Genomic DNA, 17,842 nt, shown 5'->3' with positions numbered 1-17,842 from the left:
TGTTCAGATGACCTGATTGCTTGTGGTATAACCCAGGGGATATGATTGGAATGTGAATTCTTTCTAGAGGAGAGAAATGATATCCTAAATAACACTGGTGATTTAAAGTGAGAACAATGTCGAGACCCAATCATATCAAAGTAATAATTATTTGTCTCAGAAACTACCTAGATGATTGCCTGCAGATACTGTGGTTTAAAATATTCTGAAATTACAGTTGGTCCTTGGCATTCACAGTCTCAACATTCAATTTCAACAGCTCCCGATACGCCTCAAAGGTGGAGGGTGGGTTGCAGTGGATAATTTGCTGAGGCAGAGACTTAGAAGCACAGGGCAGACCAGGCATGAGATGCAAGCCATGTGATTCTCACTGGTACATCTTCCCACTGTGACTTGTGGCTCTAACAAAGTGTGTGTGTGTGTGTGTGTGTGTGTGTGTGTGTGTGTGTGTGTCTGTTTATATCAGGTAACCCATCACAGAAAGGGGGAATCTGGTTAATTCAGGGTTTGAAGGTTTACACATCAGACTTAACAGAAGTGTGCTTATCCATTGATTGATTCAAGGGATAGTCACTGAACTTGGACCAAGTGCCTGGCACTGAGGATATGCCAGGCTTTTTCTTTGTGGTCTCACAGTCCACCAGAAGAGACTGACATTGATCAAATAATCACCAAAGGCCAAGTAAAAAACCTTTATTAATGCAATAATGAATGCCAGCTCCCACAATGGGAGCTAGAGGAGTGTTTGCTGTGGGAGTTTGGTCAGGCTTGCCTGAGAAACAGGGTCAGAGCTGAGACTGGAAAATAAAGCAGAGCCTGAGGAAGGGATAGGAGGGTGGACAGTGGGTCATGGGGGTGGGAGGGTGGGATATAGCAGAGACTTATTCCTATATAATAAAATCTTAATATGCAAATTGACCAAATGGCAGAATGACCAGTCGCTATGACACACACTAACCACCAGGGGAAAGATGCTCAATGCAGGAGCTGCCCCCAACCCACAGGCCTCAGGCCAACCAAGGGCAGGTGCCAGCAGAGGGTCCCTGGTCACTCTACCAGTTGCTCCACATATTGGCTCTGATCACTGTCAAGGCCTAGGGATCCTATCCATGCACAAATTTTGTGAACCAGGCCTCTAATAAAATATAACACATTGTTTGTCAAGTGTAACTTAATTTTGGAAATGTTATAAAACTTGAGTGTTGAAGTAATGTAGTTTTAGAGGAAACTATTAGAATAGTTAAAAAGAAAATGACCAAAACCAAAGTAATTTAAAGAGTCTGGATAAGTGCTTACTCAGCCATCCCTCAAAAGTTCTAGGTGTCTAAGTACCTTTTATGTCCTGCACAAATGAGCAAGCTGAAGTTTGTGCAGCTGGGCAGCCGAGTCCAAGCCGCTTGAGTCACCCTCCCTTTACCAGCTTCCCCAGGAATCAGGAGATTCCCCTGGCTCACTGATGAACTTGGCAACACACCTGCCTTGGAGCAGGTACCTTCAGTGGCCAGCAATATTCCAGATAGATAAACCTGGAAAGAAAATTGCCAACTAGCCAGCCAGCCCATGTCCCCAATAAGCCTGGGTTCAAAGTGATGCTCTCTCTGAGTGTTATGATTCTGGTCTGCCAAATTCATGTTTTTATGATGTGTTTGTGATAACGGTTTATAACCAGAACTATTAATCTCTTTAAAACCCCACCTGCTGCATAGCTTCTCCATCAATTAAAAAGAGCTTTCACATGTTGAAAAATAAAAATAGCTCATGTCTATGATTTTACTGTGTTTGAAAACATTGAAAATTTATGAAGTTTAGATGGAGGGACAAATAAAAGCAATTACTTGGGATTAAAAAATGGTTCAGTCAATGTTGAACATTGACATATGAACCAGGAGGTCATTGTTCAAGTTCTGGTCAGGGGACATCCCATGTTGGGGCTTGATTCCAGTGTGGGCGTGCAGGAGGCAGCCTATTGATTAATTGGGGGAGACAAGACCTGCAGGGGAGGGCAGTTGGAGTGATCAGGCCAGCAAAGGAGGGCAGTTGGAGAGGACCAAGGCCTGCAGGGGAGGGCAGTTGAGTGGGATCCAGACCAGCAGGGGAGGGTAGTTGTGGGGGCATCAGGCCAGCAGGAGAGAGCAGTTGAGGGGGACCAGGCCAGCAGGGGAGGGCAGTTGGGAGCCAGTAGTCCTGGATTGTGAGAGGGATGTCTGACTACCTGTTTAGGCTCAATCCTACTGGTCCCAGATTTGAGAGGGTGCAGGCTGGGCTGAGGGACACCCCCATGTACAAATTTTGTGCACTTGGTCTCTAGTCTAATATATGTGAATAACACAAAATATCACAGGTGGATTTTTATGGTTCTTTTTGCAAAATTAATCTCTGTTCCATTGGCACTAGGCATTAATGATCCATCTGTTGCTTTCTTACCCTCACATTTTACCTTTTACGTCCCCCAATGTTGGACACATAGATTGATTCTTAGTCTTTGGCAGTGAAACTTATTATACATGTTCTGTCTGGACCTGTGTGAGAATTTCTGGGACTCTACACCCAGGAGTGTAATTGTTGATGCATCATTAAGCACACGGCAAGTGATCTCTTATCTGTAAGCCACAGCTGGCATATGGCCCGTCCCTTTCCATCTTAAACTTCCTGCTTCCAGGTAACAACCTACAGAGGATGGTGCCCTCTGCCTACTCTCCACTTGGCAAAGGTTCCAGGAATCTGGGGCAGGGGGCCAGTGGGGGAAGGGGAAGGGGGAGTTTGTCTTATTTTCTGGGCATCAAGATGACCTGAGGGGACTTGCTAAAAGTGACTCTGGAACCCTACCCCTGAGTTTCTTATTGAGTGGCTCCAGCAGAGGAGGGAAGTTGGGGGGGGGGGGAGGCCCAGGCCTGTAGGGGAGGTCAGTTGGGGGGGACAAGGCCAGCAGGATGGGAAATTGGGGGGTACCAGGCCTGCAGGGGAAGATAAGTTGAAATGGAGGGCATGGAGCCTGAAAAGGTGCATTTCCAATAAATTCAGGTGCAGCTGCTGGTGATTCTGGGTCCATAGTTTGTGATGCTCTGCCCTAGGGTCGGGTCAGGGAGGAGAGGTGTGGCTTGGGGCAGCAAGGTGGTCTTGCTTGTGCAGATAGATGATTGCCACTCAGTCTGAGCAGTGGCTGGAGCAGCACATCTGTAAAGGCATCAGAAAAGGAAAAGTAATAATCTAGAGAACCATTTTAGGGCTAGTTAGTTACTTGTAACTTCCTGAAACCGTATCTAACTAGTGATGTGGGGGGAAAGAAGTATTTGGTTTTCCTTTGCTTACTTTTCTTTAGCATTCTTTCCTCCTCTCTCCCTCCCTCCTTTTTCATGCTGAAGATTCCTTCCTTCTAGGTTTTCCATGGTGCCTGCTCTTACTCATTTGATAGCGAGTGGATTAGTTTCACATCGATTGCTGTTTGGCTCAGAAACACATCAAGTCAAAGGATCTGAGCTTGGCTTTGTGCAATCAGAAGCTTTTCTACAACATTCGTGACTCAGTCCATTATGTATATGTCACCTTCGGATTACCTGTGCTAGTGCCTACTAGACAGAAGACCAGACTTAGCATCATCATAGCTCTTAGGAGTTGTGAATATAATATTAGTCACCTATTGGCATTATTTGTTATAAGACTTATTTTCATAATGGGGAACATACACATTGATTGTGTTACATCAGGGTTTCTTAGTAATTTGGCAAATATGCCCTACTTGATTGAGAGCATCTTGGCTATATTTCCCCATTCAACTTCTTATAAATCCAGAATTTTCCTTTTGGAATTCTTTCACTGTGTCTCAACCACCCACAGCAGATCTTCCCCTTTTACTGAATACATTTATTGGCTCATAAAACAGCTGTTGCTGGTGAGGACAGGCATATTTTCTTTATCTTTTATCTGCTTCATAGTCCCTTGAACAGTGTTGCATAATGGTTTCTTGAGTTCTTGGGTACTATGTTTTTAGAGTCACAGTCTATGGCCCAGCACACTGTAGGTGTTCAATTAATGCTTATTGAATGAATGAATTGACAGAGGAATGGATGGGCAAATACGATTAATTGTTGTTTTTGACTAGCTGAAAAGAATTGTATTAGATACTCCTTTGAATTATGTTTTATACATCAGGTGAATGCATGGGCAATTTAATTAACAATTTCTATGGTAGTGACAGGACTTTTGGTAGATTTAATCCTGACTCTAAAAAAAAATGTTTTTAGTATGTAATGTCATTCCTTAATAGTTATTGTAAAATATTATAAATTCTTTAAGAAATAATTATCTTAATTGGTCCTCTTCAAATCAGTTATTTTTGAGATTGTAACCACAAATATACTAGTTCATGGCTGCATCATTTAATAAATACTTTCTAGTAAGAATTTAAAAAAAGAGAATTGTATTAGATCACTATTTTTTTTTTAAACTTTACTTTTGCTTTACTTTATTTCACAGTTTGTTAGTGAAAATGGTCACCTATTGCCTTCTAGCTCAGGACTCTAGAAACTACTACATTATAAGCAAACTAGATGCCTGGGAGCTTTCTTTTTATGAGTTTAGTGAAAATTAAGGGATAGTGCCTAGAAATAAACACAACTTCAGTGAATTCCCAATTAAATGCCTGAAGTCTCTTTGGTAAGTATGCGACTTATAAATAAACACATAAAAAGAATCCCAATTACCTACAATAGTGAAAAATGAGATATTCTGTTTTAAGTTCATTTTCTCATCATTAGAATTTTATTATTAAGTTGGATTTCTCATTAATAGAGAGTTGTATATTCCATGTAGTATTTTCCAGTTTTCCTTTGGTAATTTTTATTTTGGGCTCTGAATATAAAAAGCAATCAAAACCTATTGTAGAAAATGCTGGGAAAGAATAAAAGAACAATATAAAAGAAAAATACCTACAGCACCAGATAATACTTCTCTTTATTCCTGGTAATTCTTTATAGATATACTCGTGGCTTGGTGCACGAAGTTTGTGCATGAGGGGGTGTGTGGTGTGGTGGTTCCCTCAACCCAGCCTACACCCTCTTCAATCAGGGACCCAGAGGGATTAGGCCTAAACTAGCAGTTGGACATCCTTCTCACAATCTGAGACCACTGGCTCCTAACCACTCACCTGCCTGCCTGCCTGATCATTCCTAACTTCTCTGCTTGCCTGCCTGATCACCCCTACCTGCCTCTGCCTGTCTGCCTGATTGCCCCCAACTGCCTTTCCCTGCCAGCTTGATCTTGTCCCAACTGCCCTCCCCTGCCAACCTGGTTGCCCCCAACTGCCCTCCCCTTCTGGCCTGATCTTGCCCCTAATGGCCTTCCCCTGCCTGCTTGATCGCCTCTGCCTTGGCCCCCATAACTACTGCTTTGTCCAGAAGGAAGTTGGACATCCAGAAGATGGCCGGTTGACCCAGTCTAATTAGCATATTACCCTTTTAGTAGTATAGATAGATTATATAGGATAAGATTGCTTAAATTGCAGGGGGGGGGCGCTTTTTCAGCAGGAGGAGATGCACATGACAGACAAAAATACATAATCCCTATATCTGGACTGATAGCCAGCCATATGCACTATACTGCCAAACAGGTCATTAAAAAAATTGAACCACTTTGTTACACCTTACAGCAAATAGCTGTTGCCCTTAAAACCTCTCCTCAGCCCCCCACCCTAGGTTCTGCCTTCACAGTTCACCCAGAGCAGATTAGGCTCTGATTGGTCTGTTTCTATGTCAGTCAGCATCAGAAGCTCTACCTCCTAGGCAGCCATTGGCTCCTCATAGTTTACCCAGATTTGGTTCTGATTGGTTGGTTTCTATGCCAGTCAGCGTTTTTGTGCCTATCTTCAGTCCTGATCAGAGAGGCAGGGCTGATCAGCAGCTCCTGCAGAGGCCCAGAGAGAGAAACATAGCTGCTGGCAAAGTCTGGAGAGAAAGAAAGAGGCAAGGGCTCTTCAACAGTTGCCATGGAAGCTGTAGATCAGAACCTGCCTCTTTCTCTGGGCCTCTCTCCGAGCCTGACCATAGCCCCATAGGAAGTCAGTGTTGGGTTGCTGTGCCCAAAAGCAGTGGCCAACTTCTGGTGTTCAGTCGAGCCTTTGGTCGTACAGACCTTGGTTTTTATATATATTAGGACTAGGGGCCTGATGCAGGAAATTTATGCAAGACTAGGCCTTTCTTCCCCCAGCTGCCAGCACCAGCTCCCCTCTGGCACCTGGGACCCAGGCTTCTTTATGGCTATCGGCAGGCACCCATGGCCTGGGCTTCCCTCACAGCCCCAGCTTCATCAGAAAGGTTATCCAGAAGGATGTCTGGAAGGAGGTCCATATTATGCTTTTATTATTATAGACTAAAAAAAATAAAAATAAAATAAATAAAAATAAAGGCTTAGTGCACAAAATTCATACTCAGGGGGAGGGGTGTCCCTCAGCCTGGCCTGCACCGTCTTGCAATCTGGGACCCCTCAGGGGATGTCCAACTGCTGGTCAGACATCCCTCTTGCAATCTGGGACTGCTGCCTGCCTGATCGCCCCTAACTGCTTCTGCCTCAGCCCCCATTGCAGAGGTTTCATCCAGAAAGACATCTGAAATGACATCCAGAAGGTCATTCTGCTGTCTGGTCTAATTAGCATATTACACTTTTATTATTATAGAAGATAAGTACATTTTAAATTCGTTTTTCCCCTCTGTTTGCTTATTTAGTTTTTTTTTAACTTATATATTTATTTTTTATTTATTTATGTACATATATAATTCTATATATGTATATATAACAGATTTTATTGAGATTGCATTGTGTTTTTAGTTCTGCTTTTTTTTATTCAACAGTATATAAGAATAATTTCCCCATGCCAATAAGTAGTCTTAGAAGACATTTTTACTTTCATGGTTGTGTAGCATGACATCACATGGATACATAAACATAAATTTCAGCAGTCCCCTTTTCTTTAGCATGTAGGTTGAATATCCTCACACAAAGGTGTGTCTTTGTTTTCCTCTCTCATCCTATATAATAAAGAGGTAATATGCAAATTAACCCCTATGTCCTCACAAGATGGTTGCCTATGACCAGGCCAGCAGAGGGGTCATTGAGGGACAACCAGATGACTGAACAAGTAGGCTGCCTTGGGTAACCAGGCTGGCAGGGGTTAGTGAGGGATGACCAAATGACTGAACATCAGGCTGCATGGGACAATCAGGCCAGCAAGTGGGGAGGAGGGGAGGGGGGTAAGCCGTGAGGGGTGACCAGGCCAGCAGGGGTGAGGGAGTTGGGGGTGATTAGGCTGGCAGGGGAGGCAGTGAGGGGCAACTAGGCCAGCAGGGGTGGGGGCAGTTAGGGGCCACCAGGCTCACGGGCCGGGGGGGGGGGCAGTTAGGGGTGACCAGGCTAGCAGGGAGGGGCAGGTGAAGATGACCTGGCTAGCAGCAGGGGGCAGTTATGGGCTACCAGGCCAGCAGGGGGGGCAGTTAGGGGTGATCAGGCCATCATGCAGAGGCAGTGAGTGGTGATCGGGGAGGCAGGCAGGTGAGTGATTAGGAGGCAGTAGTCCAGGATTGAGAGGGATATCCAACTGCCGGTTTAATCCCAATTCCCAAGGGGTTCCAGATTGGAGAGAGTACAGGCTGGGCTGGGGGGACAGCCCCCCTGCATGAATTTCATTCACCAGACCTTTAGTAGTTTAATAATAACAGGGCCCTATAGGAGGAGTAAGTGGTGAAAAGTTGAGGCTATCTTAAGCATTTTTCAGAAGGTGCTGCCAATTTTCAGCAGCCCTGGCAGGGTAGAGAGTTCTCACTGTGTTATAGTGTGATCATTATAAAATATTACTATCTCATTAAAAAGATGACCTGTTTGATGGGTTAATTTTATGAGCATCCAGTGCTTAAACACAGGATTCACTCTCCAAGGACACAGGCCATAGGCTTGTTCAATTTTTAGAGGTCTGAAAGCAAAAGATTTTATCATAAAGACAATAGACAGAGATGTTACAGGGTCCCAGAAGGAATATATCCTAATTGCAGGATAATATTTTTGCTATTTCCTTTCATTGTCATTCCTCTGTTTTTAATTTTTCAGAGAAATAGAAAAGCTTTTTACTGATATGGTCCTTTCCATGTACCCTCACCTCATCCCTGGTAATCTACCTTCTGTAGAAATATGTTGAATATATTTTTCTCTTAAAATGTGCATACTAGACCTATGCCTGCTCAAAACAGAAACCAGGTTGTCTTGATTTTATTGTGGCATCAGGTAAAAATTAAACATCAGTATGGTAGAGTCATTTTCAACTTATTCATAAAGAGGGGTTTATTTTCCAAATTAATTTTGAATGTGTGACTCCCCACACCCCTCGGGTAAGGACCCAGGATGTTTTTTGTTCCTAATTATGTAGCCTTGCTCATAGACACTGTCCCAAATCCCTATTCTTTCTCCACAGATGACAGAGGCTGTCAGAGGTTTAGACTCACATGAAAATCCTCTCAATTTAGAGGAAGCAAGGTGCATGAGGGGTAATAAATATCACAGACAGGAGAGGTTCACACTTCAGTTCTGCTTAAAGGAAATACTCCCGGACAAGAGAACTGATGCTCCTCTTTTCCCTCTCTCCAGCCCACTCCAGCTTCCCTCCGCGAAGAGAACAAGGACCCTCAGTGAAGTCCTGCTGATGACACCCATCAGTGGCTGTGGCTTGTTCCGTCTGGAGCCCGATGGGGCCATTGTACTTGTGCTGGCCCCTGAAAATCTCTTTGGCTGTCACAGACTCTCAGCTGGGTAACTTGCTTCAGTACAAATCCTCGGACTGCTTTTCTTTCTGTCCTGGAGCCTGGTGTGCTGGCTCCAGTGCATATATCCATCGTTACAGGCCTATGAAAAATATCCCCTGTGTGCATTATCATTTTCTCTCTCTTCCTTATTTGTGTATGCTTCTCAATGCCACTTTACACATAAATTACTTAGCTGCAATTGGTTGGCTGTCCTTGAGTCATTTTATTTATTCCATTTCCTTGGCACTTCAATATTTTAAACACTTCCTTATGAGTAAGGTCTGAAACAAAAGCACACTAGGTCCCCGTCGGGAGTCACACGTTAATAAAATCCCCAACCAAATGTAAATGGAATTGCTGCCATTATGATGCCTTGGCGGAGATGTACATGCTGCTTGGAGATTATTTAGTAGAATTATTTGGCTCAGTAGGAAAAAGGAGGTAGAGAGGAACATAGTGATAATTCGTATTTCTTAATATCATAAAATATACAGTGTTCAAATGTCTCCAATGGTATAAATACGTAATGTGTGTGTGGGTGTGTGTGTGTGTGTGTGTGTGTGTGTGTGTGTATGCACATTTATTTGTATGTCTATAGTTTCTTTGAATGGAGGTTGAAATAATATTAGCACATTGCAATTAGAGATATGTCTCTTAGGTCTCTTTTAATTGTGCATTCTTCTACCCTCTCTATTTTTATTCCTTGAAGTTTATTTTTAAGGAATTCCTGTCATTTATTGTGTCGAGGCCCCTACCATCTGTTTGGATCAGTGCATTTCCTGGGGGCTCTCACTTGTCCTCTGCGCTGGGCATTTCCTGCCAATTGGTAATTATTGATAGATCTCCAGAGGCTTGTCCCTTTGCAGATTCAATTTTTGTCAGTCACCCTTTTTGGCAAAGTAACTTAATAGGTGGTGTTCTTATCTTCAGAAGGCACATGTTGTTTGTGTTTCTCTTCTTTTCATGATATTAGTAGCCATTGATGACCATTTTCCACTTCATAATTTACTGAAGTTTTTAAAATAGTGATGTGTGGATTCCATCATTCTTTCTTCATTCAGTGAGGAGAAATTTACTCACCAGGTGCTTAGTTACCCTGATGCCCAGGCCACATAGGACAGACAGGATTAATACTTCCTTCTCTTTCTCTCTCTCTCTCTCTCAAATATATATATATTTAAATATATTTTATTGATTTTTTTACAGAGAGGAAGTGAGAGGGACAGAGAGCTAGAAACATGGATGAGAGAGAAACATCAACCAGCTGCTTCCTGCACACCCCGAACCAGGGATGTGCCCACAACCAATGTACATGCCCTTGACTGGAATCGAACCTGGGACCCCTGAGTCCACAGACTGATGCTCTGTCCAGTGAGCCAAACTGGTTTCGGCCCTTCTTTCTCTTTACTTAACTTTTTTTAAAAATATATATTTTATTGATTTTTTTACAGAGAGGAAGGGAGAGAGATAGAGAGCTAGAAACGTCGATGAGAGAGAAACATTGACCAGCTGCCTCTTGCACACCCCCTATTAGGGATGTGCCCGCAACCAATGTACATGCCCTTGACCAGAATCGAATCCGGGACCTTTCAGTCCACAGACCGACGCTCTACCACTGAGCCAAACTGGTTTCGGCTTTACTTAGCATTTTTAAAATAATGAATTTGTTCCCTAAAATGATGCAAAGATTTTTTTTTTAATTAGGATTTTTTGTTTAATTTTTGTCTTTAGAATCAGTATAAATTCACGTGTTTAAATTTTCTTGGTTGTTTTAATTTTCATATCATTATCCTTATTGATGCTTCCTAGATCAAAGCAGCAAAGTCAGCACAAGGCCAAGGACTGTTGAGCTTCCCCTGCACTCCTCAGTTGAGGACCGGAAGTGGGGCATGAACTAGGGAGTTCTGCAGCGTGGTGTGTAGGAGGAGGCATGAAGTGCATGGAACCCTTAGACTTGTCTCTATTAATTTGTGTCCTCATCCCAAGCAATAATCTAAGAATGGTCAGTGTGACCCAGAGAGGAGAGAGAGGCCCTTCTAAGTAGAGGAAAGCCATAGACCAAGATTACTGTAATATTTTCTATGATGAGTCACTAACCACAGTAACACTTAAAAAAAAAAAAAAACTAAAAAAAACTTATGGGTTCCATGGATCAGGAGTCTGGGTGCACTCTAGCTGTGTCCTCTGCTCAGGGTCCCCGGGGCTGAAATCAAGGTGTGGACTGTGGTTGCATTCTCATCTAAGGCTCAGGAGCCTCTTCCAAGCCCACTGGTGGGCGGGAGAATGTAGATCCTTGGGCCTATAGGACTAAAGTTCACAGCTCCTGGAGGCTGCCCTCTGGCCTGTTGGACAGCCTTCTCTTCAATATTTGGAGTTTTCCTCTTCAAGGCCAACCAGAGAGCATCTTTACTGCTTTGAGTCCTTGACCTCCAGATCCTGGTTGAAAGAGCTTGTCTTATTAGGTCAAATCCTCCCAGGATACTCATTCCTTAATTAACTTCAAGTCAACTAATTAGTTTTTAATTACATCTATAAAATTTTCACTTTTGCTATATACCATAATGCAATCAACTGAATGAAAACATACTACAGTCACAGAACAGAGGATTAAACATGAGTTGGATTCATTGGAGCCATCTTGGAGTTCTGCCTACCTTGGATAATATTTGTAACTTTACTATAAACTTGCTATGTTGCTGGGTCCCAGGCATGTCTCATCCCTGGGCCTCAATTCCCCTGCCTGCACAGTGCAAGGACTAAACTAGGTTATTGCTCAGGCTCTCCCAGTGCTAACATTATGGTGCTTACTATTCTGCTGTATTCACAATTTAATGAATGTTGGCTCTGTTGCTTCATATTAACACTTTCCCACAAAATCAAGGAGAAACAAGTGCCTAAATCAGCTGCTATAACCAAACAGGCTTGTAAATAATTAAGTGCACTCTCTGCCTTTGACGGGTGGTTTTTACACTGATCATAAGTCAGTCATTGAGTTTAAAAGGCTTGATGTGCTTAAATCTAGATTTACAGGATCTGTAAATTTGCTGTTTCATGATGAAACATTTATTTTAATAGGACATGTTCACGGGTTCTCTTTGTAGTACAGTTTATTCTAAAAATAAAAACATGCGAACAAACCTTTTCATTGTTTGACAGAAACTAGAACAGATGCTGCAGGGGGTAATTTTTAATAAGAGCAACAGCATAATTAGCAGGAAACTCAGTTGATAAAATATCTGTTTAATTTGAGCAATCGGTATGCTACATTTAAAGTAATCAGATTAAAGTTAAATACAGTACTTGGAATTATTTTTATGTTTAATGTAGGGCTCTATAAAACGAGACAATGTAATATTCAAGCATTAACAAAAGAATCCTGGGGAGGTTGCCCAAATCTCGTTGCTACGTAACAGAATATCACCTCATTCCCCATGTTCTTTCTTTTCTGCTTTTAGCCATTTGAAGCATCAAATACATGAAATAGAACATGGCATAGTCAAAAAGGGTGAAGGAAATTTATAGTAGGTTATGAAAATTGGCATGTGGCAATTTGGTCAAAATTTAAAAAAAATATTTGTTTGTAATCTACCATACTTAGAGGTAGAAAAATTGTAAATCTTCACAGAGTTGCTATACAGTGGTGTGTTACAATCAAAGCAGCCTCAGTCCGAATATATATATTAGTAGTAATACAGACACAAAAGCAGGCTTATAGCTTATTCTGTAAATTCAGCAAAGTCCCAGCACTTCTCCTTGGCATTGGTAACATTGCGATGGATGATTCTTTGTTGGGGGGTGGGGTGGGGTCTGTCCCTTGCATTGTAGGATGATGTTTTGCATCTTACCAGGGCCTTAGCTTACTTGATGTCAACCCTTCCCCCACCCTCTCCCCAAGCTGTGACAACCCAAACAGTATAGATTGCAGAAAGACTAAATGATTGTGGAAGGTATGCTAATATATTTTAGCAAGTAAGCATATTTCCTTGGTTTTGTGAGCCAGTCTATCAAATTAGAGTCAAACCCAAGGAGAGGGTTCTGGGAACCTCTGATTTGTAGCTTGTTGGTGACACAGATAACCACCTAGATTCAAGATTGGTGTCTGAAGTGGAGGGTGTTCTGTGGGACTGAGCTATTGATCCATGGTCTCTGATGCTGTCTCCAGGTAGACAGTGTCTGGATTGAGTTGAATTATCAGACACCCTGCTGGTGTCTGAGAATTCCTGTCTACACACACACACACACACACACACACACACACACACGTTAGAATTTGGTCCAGGAATCCAAAAGACACTCTAAGATAAAGGATCTATTCAGAAACCCAACAACTGTGTAGCAGATGGTGCTGGGGAACGATCAGCTGAGACATGAGTAAGCATTTCTGTTCTGAGGGTGCACACGGCAATTCAGGGTGCTCACACACACACACACACACACACACACACACACACTCTTGTATTGGGATCCAGAGGTGCAGACACTAAGCTAACTCAATGGCTATTTATTTTCCTAGTCTTCATACTTCGGTAGTTTCCATTTAGATGCAATAAGAATATCCAAACAGGGCCTAGGATTTAAACTCAATCCCTTAGAAAAACACTGACTAAAAAGGTATCTTACTGAATAGAGTTTTCTATTTTTCAATGTTCTTTTGCAAATTCTTGTGGGGGATTTGTGTGTGCAGTAGAAAAAGTATTTGAGACCAACCTAATTGGGGTGACTTCTGAGAGCACTGGAAATCAGCTGGTTGTCGGTACCCCAATCTCCCTAAAGTCTTCACTGAGGAAGCTTGGCCTTTGCTCACATGGATTGTGGGTATTAGCTGTTGATGATTAAATATTGCCAAACAGCTGCCCTGAAAAAGAAGCCAACAGTGATGTGCCAGTTCAGCTTACTATTTGCAGTTGACACTTCTTTTGTTTTTTAAAATTAAATTAGAAAATACAAACAAGGTGCCTCCCTTTGTTTCTACCCTTTTTCATGGGATAAATTGCTCCTACTTGTCTCATTTGAAATTCAAGGGATTGACAGGCTAAGCAAATTATTATAGTCAAGACAATGCATGAAGATGAACAGACAGGTATTTATTCCAAATGTATCCCTGAATGAGTATAATATATTTGACTTGAATTCAGCAAATATTTAGCTCATGGTGCCTCTTAAAATTCTCCACTGAGGTCACCCTGAAATCTGGAACCCAAGAGAAGGCAGAAGCTGCCGGGGGCAGGTCTGAAATCACTTTGAATCCTCTGTTATCTGTGGTGTGCCCAGGAATTTTATTCCCTCCCAGGAAAATGTCATGCATGTATAATAATTAGAGTGTTTACTCCTTCCCCAAATATTGTTGCATTGCCACTCCAGGAACACTTCACATGTTGACATACAGCTATACATATCCACCCACTTTAAGATCCCAGGAGAGCAACACAAGGACAAAGAAGCAGAGTGTTCCTTCAAGGTGCTTAAATCTGGTAGGATCCTTGCAGCTAATGGTGACTGAATACTTTGGACCTGAGATCAAGGCTTTGCCATGCATCATCTGATTTATTTCATCTTTACAATAATTCTTTAAGATATGAATGATGATGAAAATTATTCATTTAATTTGATTAAGCCTACTTCAAACTGAGAATGCTTAGACAACTTGCCCAAAGTTACAAAATCAGAAACTGGTAAAAGCAGCATTTGGACCCAGAGATTCCTACAGCAGAGGCCACCCTTGCCCACTGGGCCCCTTATCCTCAATGTCCAGTGAAAGTGAAGGGATTCATTTATGTATTAGGAAATCAGCACTAGAGCTGGTACTGATGTTCTAAATCTCATTTTGAATATTCAAGAACCATATCCTTGTACAATGAGTGAATTTTAAGTGTACAGTTTAATGAGCTTTGGTGGCTTCCACTTATGCAATTCCTACTTTACAAGATTTCAACCATCACCACCTTCCCCAGAAAGTTTCTCTTCTGAAGTATTCTTCCCAGCCAACTTCTATCTATACCAACAGTGAAACATCTGCTGTTTCATCTACTTCAATTTTTTTAGCCTGCTTGAAGACTTCTTATAAATGGACTCACAGCATGTACTCTATGGCATGTGCCTGCTTTCACTGAGCATATTGTTTTCTTTAATTTTTTATTGATTTTTAGAGAGAAAGGAAGGGAGAGGGAGAGAGAGGAACATTGATGTGAGAGGGTAACATTAATCTGCTGCCTCCTGTGTGCCCTCCACTAGGAATCAAACCCTCAACCCAGGCTTGTGCCCTGACTGGGAATCGTACTGACCACCTTTTGGTGCATGGGACGATGTTCAGCCAACTGAGCTGCACTGACCCTGGCAGCATGTTGTTTTTGAGGCTCATTTATGTTATTTTGTGTGTCTGTAGTTCCTTCATTGTTATTGCTATGTTCACACCCTCCTTCTCTAATTTTTTACAAACAAGGAAGGGTTTGTATCTGCCTGTGGGATTTAGGGGCCTGAAAGGGGACTCAACAGAAAGGCATCCATATGTCTTCAACATGATCTAGTCTATTCTTACACACATCCTTGCTGGCTTTGCTCTCTGAGCCCAAGCACTTAGCCACAATAACTGGTGGGTGAAGGACTGATGCACAAGCCAACCATTTGTGATTGTCTGGACTCAGAGAAAGCTAACTGTCACTGAGCTTCCTTGACACTAATTGTTTCCATTAAGAAAGTTCTACATTTTATGGCAAACAATTGAATCCATGAAATCTTCATGTTTGGAAAATATATATAGAAGGCAAACAAATCACTGAAAAAGGCCATCCACTAGTGGTGTGTTTAGGTCCAATGCAACTCTGGGTCTCTAGACCCCAGCATGGCTGTGTGCTGGGCTATCTCATGTTACCATGAATCCCAGCCCAGTGCTCTAAAATGGAGCAGAATGGAGATGAGCAGGATTTCAGGAAGATGCCAAAGGCTTTGGAGACAGTGGGGGAAGTTTGTGTGAGCATCAGTGGTGGCTCAGAGGTGGGAAGTTGGCTGAGTGTTTGGGGCACGTTAATTGAGTTGCCTTCATTAAGCTAATGATCATGTAGTGCAGTAGAGGGCTATGATACTGTTCAGATAAATTGGGTTCAAATTAGAGAATTCCTGAAGGCCAGAGTGAGGAGTTTATACTTAATTTCACAGGCACCGGGGAGCCATTTTGAACACAGATTGTGAGCTGAATAGCCCTTGAGAACAAATAATTTGGCAGAAAACTGTATTGTGAAACTGGAAGGAGGCAAGCACTATGTTCAAACCTGAGCTATGGCAGCATACCGGCCTAAGAAGGAAGGTGTGAGTTGATTTTTGTTGGAAGAATTTCTTTGGGTCTTTTCCCTTATGGTGTGTGTGTGTGTGTGTGTGTGTGTGTGTGTGTGTGTGTGTGTGAGAGAGAGAGAGAGAGAGAGAGAGAGAGAGAGAGAGAGAGAGAGAGAGAGAGAGAGAGAGAGAGAGAGTGTGTATGTGTGTAATGGACCAAAAACTAGCTATTTTGCAGGTTTTAAACATAATTAACCTTGTTGTATTCAGCCCTTTACATTTGCTCCATTCTAGACCTTAAGCCAAGGCACAAGAAAACCCAATTAGGCTAGTAATAGCTTTGGACTAAATTATATTAACTATTAAGAGGACTTAATTTATACATAGTCAGCATGTATAATTCTCACTATGGAGAAAACCCCAAAATGCTAACTTGATATTAAAACCCGAGAGAACACAAATCTGCATAATATAATCAAATCACTTTTATTGTGAGGTTGAGATAGGTGGCAGGTAGTGGAGTTATTACAGAAACAAACTGTGCCAAAGTCCTTTCCGATTGGAGCATGAGAATCGGGGAAATTCAGTTTCTTGGTTTGGAGGCAACAGGAATGATTAGAAATAAACTGTAATTAAAATAAGAAACTTACATTCACTTTCACCTTTTCAAGAGACGAAGAATAGTGTGGAAAGAGCTAAAACAAGACTCTGTACATTCGGGGTAATTATATTACAACAAGAGTGCATAAAATTTTAAGGAGAAAAGAAACTGAGAATGTTTTCCTACTTTACTTATTTTTTCTATTCTACTTTTAAATTTGTTCTGAATTTGCCTCAAGAATGATGGGAACTTGAAATAAAACAAAATAAAAGGGTAATATGCAAATAAACTGAGCAGCAGACCAACTGACCAGCTAATCAAAGTGTAATATGCTAATGATATGTTAAGGCTGCTCAACCGCTAGCTTTCACATGCACTAACAACCAGGGTCCAGACAATTGACCCGTCGACCAGTGGCTATGATGTGCACTGACCACGAGGGGGCAGATGCTATGACCAGTATGTTAGCTTACTGCTGGGGTCCAGCCCATTGGGACTGAGGGAGATGGGCCAGACACATCCTGGAGCCATCCTGTGGTCCCTCCCCAGTCCTGATTGTGTACTGGTGGGTCTCTCAGCCTGGGACCTCTCACAATCTGGGACCCCTCGGGGGATGTTGGAGAGCCAGTTTCAGCAGGATCCCGCAGGCTACTCCTCTTGGGAGGGTGACAGAGGCTGGGCTTATGGCAGGTGAGTGCTGTTTCAGCAGCGTGAGCCTCTCCAGATCAGGACTGATTGGGCACAAGCCCACAGCAGGCACAGTGGGGCTGGGATAAGTGGGAGCAGCAGGTAGGAGATGCAGTTGGTGCTGGATTGCGTGTTTCGGCTCAATCCCTGCAGGCTACCCAGAGGGACCCCACCTGTGCACAAATTTGTGAACTGGGCCTCTAGTCAATTATGATTGTCATCATTATCACTATCATCACATATGTTTGTTTTCTCATGTTTTTGTGATAGGATTTATAATGAAATATAAGGTACATGGCTCCAATATATATATATATATATATATATATATATATATATATATATGAAAATCACTAATAATATAAGATAGCATAGTATAAATATTAAATATCTACTATTTATATTAAGTATCACATCTGCATCTCCAGAGAAATGGGTGAGGCATTTCCTCAGCAGGATACAACAAAGATGGTGACTAAAAACAGCTCCACCTCTGATGTCTGAGGGT

The 17,842-nt window shown here is 42.2% G+C and overlaps 1 long non-coding RNA gene across 1 annotated transcript; it reads right to left on the bottom strand.

Moving 5' to 3' along the window:
- Positions 1–1,008: 1,008 nt before the first annotated feature.
- On the bottom strand, positions 1,009–14,195 carry LOC118708251. The gene is made up of 3 exons (XR_004984502.2): positions 14,185–14,195; positions 4,495–4,501; positions 1,009–1,135 (listed from the first exon to the last, which is right to left on the bottom strand). It is a non-coding gene; the product is annotated as an uncharacterized LOC118708251 (long non-coding RNA).
- Positions 14,196–17,842: the final 3,647 nt, after the last annotated feature.

Source organism: Pipistrellus kuhlii, unplaced genomic scaffold, assembly GCF_014108245.1.
Source record: "Pipistrellus kuhlii isolate mPipKuh1 unplaced genomic scaffold, mPipKuh1.p scaffold_m20_p_6, whole genome shotgun sequence".
Classification (NCBI taxonomy): domain Eukaryota; kingdom Metazoa; phylum Chordata; class Mammalia; order Chiroptera; family Vespertilionidae; genus Pipistrellus; species Pipistrellus kuhlii.
The sequence above is the reverse complement of the archived record's forward strand: the minus strand, read 5'-3'. Positions and strand labels throughout refer to the sequence as shown.